The sequence below is a fragment of the Helianthus annuus genome, chromosome 15 (genome assembly GCF_002127325.2).
Source record: "Helianthus annuus cultivar XRQ/B chromosome 15, HanXRQr2.0-SUNRISE, whole genome shotgun sequence".
Classification (NCBI taxonomy): domain Eukaryota; kingdom Viridiplantae; phylum Streptophyta; class Magnoliopsida; order Asterales; family Asteraceae; genus Helianthus; species Helianthus annuus.
In genome coordinates, this window is record NC_035447.2 from 129803125 (window position 1) to 129810378 (window position 7254).

The 7254-nt window shown below is 35.4% G+C and overlaps 1 long non-coding RNA gene across 1 annotated transcript; it reads right to left on the bottom strand.

Annotated features, from left to right (window-relative positions):
* Positions 1-4838: 4838 nt before the first annotated feature.
* LOC110910323 lies at positions 4839-6445 on the bottom strand. Its single transcript, XR_002576020.2, has 3 exons — positions 5986-6445; positions 5685-5904; positions 4839-4983 (listed from the first exon to the last, which is right to left on the bottom strand). It is a non-coding gene; the product is annotated as an uncharacterized LOC110910323 (long non-coding RNA).
* Positions 6446-7254: the final 809 nt, after the last annotated feature.

A 7254-nucleotide genomic window follows, 5' to 3' on the forward strand; every position in this document is an offset into this window, starting at 1 on the left:
CAATGATTTTAGCCTGTTTCATCTTTACTAAGTCCATGTAAAGCTATTTTAGAACTGATGATATTAAATATAAATATTGGTAGCGAGTTGTTCGTATATGCTCATTATTTGTCCGTCTATGTTTCATTATTTTTTACTACAAATTATCTGTAATGGTCTCATGACCTTTCTCTTGCGTGGCAACCATTGTTGAGCAGCTTGCGTTTTAGGTATGTGGTTCTTCAAAAGTTTTGAATATAAGGTTTGCTTTAGTTGAAACCTGAAAAATAGTAGTCATGAAAAATGGTTGGGGTCAAGGGAGTCAAGTAACTGGTCAGAGCAATTGCTTTTAGTATAGGTTGGGATAACCCCAAACACCTTTTCCCATTTAAAACAAAAATGGACGATTGATTAATACAATATCGACACTATTAGATAGTAATCTAATTTTTTGAATAAATGATTTGTTAGAAGTTTGGTGTGAATGGAAAAGTCTCAAGTGGTAAAACCACTTTGTCCCACATTGGAGTGGGAACAAAAGGAAAGGCAATTTATAAGGTGAAACCTTATCTAAGCCTTTGAAATCTTATGACATGTTTTACCACAAGTCCTACCCGCGCGCGCGCAGGGGGGGTGCAAAAAATGAAACCGGATTTAGTTGAACTCGCGCACGTCCTGCGGACACGAATGCAGCTGCCAAAACCCGGGTCCTCGTGAGGCAGTTTTTGCACTCAAGACTCATAACCGTTTTTTTTAATTTAATGAGATTTAAAACTGAAACTGAAATGATTATTCTAGATTGATGGTCATTAAAAGGATATTATTATCAGTTTCAAAACTGATGTAGTAATGTCATTTATTCAGTTTTAATCTCTGCAATGATGGCTAGAATTCGGTTATATTTTTGTGCCTATAAAACCAGATCAAACCGATCAGTTTAGACACACAACAACACAGCTTCTTCCTCTCTCTCGCAATCTCTGCAAACAGCATCTATCCGGTTTCTTTTCAGGCAAGTGTTCAAGTCCGGCAGTGCGCGGTGCTGCTTCGAACCGGCGTACCCTGGGGACAGACGACGAATCTATTTAAGGGAATTGTGTCAAACACAAGCCCGGTTCACTCGTTTATTATTTCTGCATTTTATTACATTCTGTTATTTTTGTTTCTGATTGGTTTTGCAGTTCTGATCAGTACTAATTTTCTAACATGATTAAATAAGGAACTTCCAATCCATATGACCCATTTCCTTTTAAACTTTATAATTTGGTTCTTGAATAAAATTATCACATTTGTGACGCATCAATGAAAATAAATGAAAAACTGTTAATACAACGCATCACTTGAGGCTTTTTATACAATTAAAAATATTTGAGGCTTTTTGTGGTGTTCTTTGAGCTGCGATTCTTGCGCTTCAGATTTGAAGTCCAACAGATCCGATTGCCGATTGATCTCAAGATGTTTGGCGTATGACCGGTTGTCTATGATGTCTCCGGTAAATTCTAGCTTTCTATTTATTTATCCATAGGAATGCAGTTGCTAAGGCTACGTGAGCATATACGTAAGTTGCTTACCATTGAAGTGAGAGAAGTCTACTTTGAGCTCTTTAAACCAAATAACTTTGTATATGCTATTTTTTTGTTTTATTTTATTACTCTGTTAAGTTTATTTACTATAATATTATTGTCACTTTTTGTGCTCATTGTAAGTGCCATAAAATCTTCCAACTTGTGCTGCTTTTTGTGCTTTGATGGAAATTACTAGCCTAATTAAGGCATCAACGCGAGTGTAAATTCGGAAAAGAACTTCCCCAATCGGTTGTGGAATTACTTTTAATGCGTTCTGGTGCGTAACTTAAAGTTGTAATAGACATGGCTATCATGATGTGGACAAAGGGTATGTGGTTATTCTAATGCATGCATGCTGGTGTTATACAATTTTACAAATAATGTCTTTATACAGACTGGCTAGAACTTTCTCATTTTTTTCCCTTTTTCTAAATATGGCCTAATACTAAACTTATCACTTATGAACCAGGTATGTGATAGTCGATGAAGCTCACAGGTATAAGGAGGCATTTGGATGCAATGCAGGTCTTTTTTAAGAGGCTACGCCGGTTTGGTGCTCTTGAGTGTTTCCATTTTTCCATTTGTAATGCTAGGTCTTAAACGATGCATCAACAAATCCATATGAATTCAGTATTAATATGTTTATGATATTAGTATTTATTTTGTTTGTATTCATGTATTTCAATTATTTAGTGTACTCTCTATCATTTCCGTTAATATTTCAACTCAACGTACATATAATTAAAATATTTACGTCAACAATGTTAAAGTAGTTATTTTTCTTATTAGCCACCCATGTAACACACGGGTACTTAGACTAGTTGAATAATATATGTTATTTAAATGTAAAGTGTAGGTTCTTTTTCTTCTTAATTTTGATATGATTTGGGTTTACTTTTTTGTTTTTGCATAATTAAAACTTTATAGTTATTCAAACATGCCACAAATTTTCTAATGTATTTAATGAGAATTATTTACTTTATCAGTTCATTGGCTAACAATGTAAAAATAATTGAAAAGTTTTCTAAAGAATTGATGATTACGACAAGAGTTGTTAAGCACTTACAAGCGAGTTGGGTATTGATTACTATAAGCAAGCAATTGCAAGCTTTGGAATGACTATCAAGGTACATCTACTTGTCTTATTATGCTTTTACAAACAAACAATTTTCATTATTCAACTTGTATAATACACAAGATTATAATGGGGGTAGTGGTTTATTGGCAAAGTTATAACATAGTAAGTATAATATAATGGGGGTAGTGGTTTATTGGCAAAGTTAAACATATAGGTTTGTGAGGGGAGGTCTTGAGTTCAAATCGTACAGACGATAATAATTAAAAGCAATTTGTTGTAGGAAAAAAGAGTATAAGTTGGGTTTTGAGATGAAGATCATGGATGAGAGGAAATGCCGATATATAGTTGAGCCCGGTAGTCTAAGCCCTAGAATGAGATTATCGGAAGGCCTAATATGTGTGGGGTGGGTGGTTTGGGTTGTTTTTTATTTATAAGAAGTTTGGTGGGGTTGGACTAGGACCTTTGTGATCCCTATAGGTTAAACTTAACGTCAAATATTAGCTGGGCAATAAAAGCTATTTTCTGTCCTCATATTCATCCCATAATTATTTTAATGATTATAGATTATGTTTTAAGAAGAAATATATAAATACTAGTCAATTAATAATGAAATAAGGGTGGAAGAAGTGCTCCCTAAATGGGAATGGTAAATATTTTCTCTAACCAATAATGTCATGTCATGTTAACTCCCCACTTCACTTCTTATTTTACACTCAAACACTAGAGGTATGGCTGTAAACGAACCGAACGAACACGAACAAGGTCATGTTTGTGTTCGTTCATTAAGGAAATTAACATGTTCGCGAACTGTTCACGAACGCATACCGAACATAAGTTTATGTTCATGTTCGTTCGTTAAGGAAATTCAGTTGTTCACGAACAGTTTGTGAACACTGGTCTCGAACACAAACGAACGCAAGCAAATAAAAAAGAACGTAAACGAACATTTAACTTGAAAATAAAAAGTTAAAAATATTGTTATCCTTAAACATTGGATATAAGTAGTTAAATACAACCATCAAATGATAAATCAAAACACAAGAAGTCTAATACACCACCAAACGATGAATCAACTTTAACTAACTTAGACATAATTATCCTCAAAAATGTCTTAGCATGTCCAAATTTTAGCTAACTTAGAAAAAACAGGGTTTCAAGTTTTCAATATGTTTAAATAAAAGGTTTATTATTTATTATTTTTTAATATAATCAAACGAACACAGACGAACGTAACCGTACATATTGCCGAACGTTCACGAACGCGATCGAACGAACGAGACCTATGTTCGTGTTCGTTCGCTAAGCTAACCGAACGAAATTTTTTGTTCGTGTTCGTTCGTTAAGCTAATCGAACGAACATAAACGAACTTCTCTCTGAACGGTTCACGAACGGTTCGCTAAACGTTCGGTTCGTTTACAGCTCTAACTAGAGATGCTCAAACACATGGAGAGTGGTAAACATTTTTTTAAAAAAAAATTGTGATTGGTTAAAAAGGGTGGGACACACCATTAACCCCCTCTCTCTCCTCCATCTGTTCTCTTCCACGCATCAGTGAATACTCACCGCCACAACCCCTCCCCACTCACTGATTGAAGGCTAGCAGCACCTTCCCGCATGGTAAAACCCACTCCCCGAGTCATTCCCTGGTTGCACTCCTTCCACCCTAATTAATAAGTCGGGCAAATGAAATTCAAATACAGGTTTTGAGGAAGACACGTCGATAACATTGCAATTGATTATTATATAAAAAAAACAGTTTGACCAATTTAGAGAATATTTAGATTGTATTTTCATGTTGACTAGGTGTATTCGTCGTCGCGCGTTGCGCAACATTACAAGTTAGTTTCATCTAGTTATGGTTGCAAGGGTTCGTCATATTAATAACAACCTGGGATTAATTAAGCATGATGTTGTTTATAGATGCATCTGTTGTTTATAATTTAAAGAATGTAGCATAAAAAAGTTCATGAGGTGGAATATGTTCATCCAAACACTACAAAAGTCAATGTTCATCAATTGGAACATAAGCAAATATGTTTTTATCTTGCTTTATGATCTACAGAGAGTGACATGGCTTCTTTCCCTCTGCATAAAACTATCCTTAATTGCCAAAATTTGAAACTCCGATATGAGAGAAACATATTAACGCAACGACAGCAGTCGAGCCCACAGTTTCGGGAGCAATGGGTTCATGACTACCTTGTTTTCCTCCTATCTAGCCATCAACCTTAAGGAAACAGTTGTAAAATGCTATTTTCTCCAACAGTTATTATCACTTGAATTGGTACCAAGCTTACCATGAGAGGCTCTAACTCCTCTTGTAAAGCAGTATGAACACGGGTGCTACAGTAGTTTGCAACCTGATCATACGACAGGTATTATATATATATAAAAACGAAGACTTATTTGACTAAGTTCAGGAGAAAATCTTGGAAAACATCAAATGTCATAGACCCCACTTTTGTTTTTGTTTTGGTTAGAACAAAAGAGAGATGATTTGACTGTTTGAGGTACTGCAAATATTAAAAAAGACACAACAGCCTAAAGTCAAGTGAAAACCAAAAAATGTGAAATGTTGATGAGCGAAGCTTACTTTTTAGGTCCTAATGTGACTTCGTAATCAAAATGTTGAGGGTCATAATGTTAATATTCAACAATGCCATTGTGTTAGTTGTCATATACCTAAAACCGCTCATTTTTTTGTTACCGACTATCTATAAAATACATGAAAATATGTAACAGTATCAAAGTTGTATACAATTTGACCTTAAAAAAGTCAAACTGTTGATGCAACTGTAAAAAAGCATAGTTGGTTTACAATAACACAAAGTCGCACGCACATCAATTATACACATGTTTATTCTAAAGTATTGGTATATCATTCTTAGATATAAGGCAAGTGAATATGTGTTAATTCATATGTAAAGAACGTGGTTTTCAGCAGAGGTATTCTCAACCTGTAAAGAAATTGTGTGCCGACAACAATTCGAAAATTATATAGTAAATAAAACTAACATCGATCATTGAAGCGTGATGCAGAGAAAGAAAGCAAGATACATACCTCTGAAATCTGAATTGAAAGTGAGAAGCCCTCGCTTCGATCAGATCTTCGATAGCTTGAAGATATATGTTTAACAATGAATCTTAACTGAACCACGATAGCTTAGAATGTTTTTATATGATATTGAGCCACCAAATCAAAGTGATTTTAAATGCAAAGAAAAAACCATACGAATGCCATCACAATGAAACTAATAGCCCGACAACAAACTTCGAGAATTCTGTGAACAATTGAAACAAATTTCAGATCTAAACCAACAGATCGAGATCTGGAAATAAAATAGTCGATCAAAAGGGTTTACCTTTATGATTAGGCTTGTGGCATCGCTCGTCATTCTTGCACGAAGAGATCAAGATCTGGAACTAAAACAGTTGGGATCTGGAGTAGTGTACGTCGTTCACCAACATCGGCGAAGGAGCATTGTCAGTGCTAACCGCTCACACATCTCCATCTCTCTCCACTTTTCTATACCTACGGATCTGCAGATGACACGTGGCAATAAAACCTTAAAACCTCAAGAGACAACTGGGATAATCAATAAACGTGGCCATCTATGGATCTGTTAATTGGCGGCCCAATGAATACGTGCCAGGCAACTACCTGGCACTATTCCTAACATCCTAATATTAATAGTACAAGATTCACTCGATCATACCTCATGATTGCTACTGGTCCTTTGGTGGATAAAAGAACTGTAGTAGACTTCATCTACACAACCATTGGAATCTATAAATGGTAAAATGGCAGATTGATATGAAATTCAAATTGTTTGGTTGCCATTTTCTCATTATTTCAGATCAAAACGATCAGTTTGAAGCAACATGTCATCATCATTATCATACTCAGTAAAATATAACTAAGTAAAAATGCCTAACTATCTTCAACCTCACTCAACTAATTATCTATTTTGATTCTTCAAGTTTGTCATAATCACTTTGTAAAGCTACTCATACTCATGAAAAATATAGATTAACTTTCAAATTGTATATATTTTGTGACCTAGTCATTTGCTGCTTACTAATTCTTTGTTAGGATATGAATTGTGGCCAACAATTGTCCAATTTTTTATTAATGGTTATCTCCTTTCTTGATCCAACTCGCCTATCAAATGGCTCAGTAAAGAAGGAAATGTCAATTTGACCAATTTCAATTATGACCAGTTTGACCACACAGTGAATATGGATCTCTAAAGTTCACATTTAGCTGTATAAAAGTTACATTATAGTTTTGTAAATTGCAAACCTGATGACTGTGAGGATTGAAAGAAGGTTTTATCTTTTGGTCAAGCAGCCCCTCTGCCACCAGATCTGCCAACCGAAATCACCGATTCCACTCATCTTCACCGCCGTGAAACCACCACCACCAGAATGTGTTCCCTTGTTTTAACCCGTCGCCGACCGTCCATTTGTTCTGAACGACCATCATTTGACACCATTGATCGCTTGAAACTTAACCTACATCGTCTCCGTCGTCACCTATGAGTCATGAACCCTAGCCGACGACTGTCTAAGGTCTCAGTTGAACCACCACTGCCTTGTAATCAGATAAACGATCGTCACCATGAGCTGCG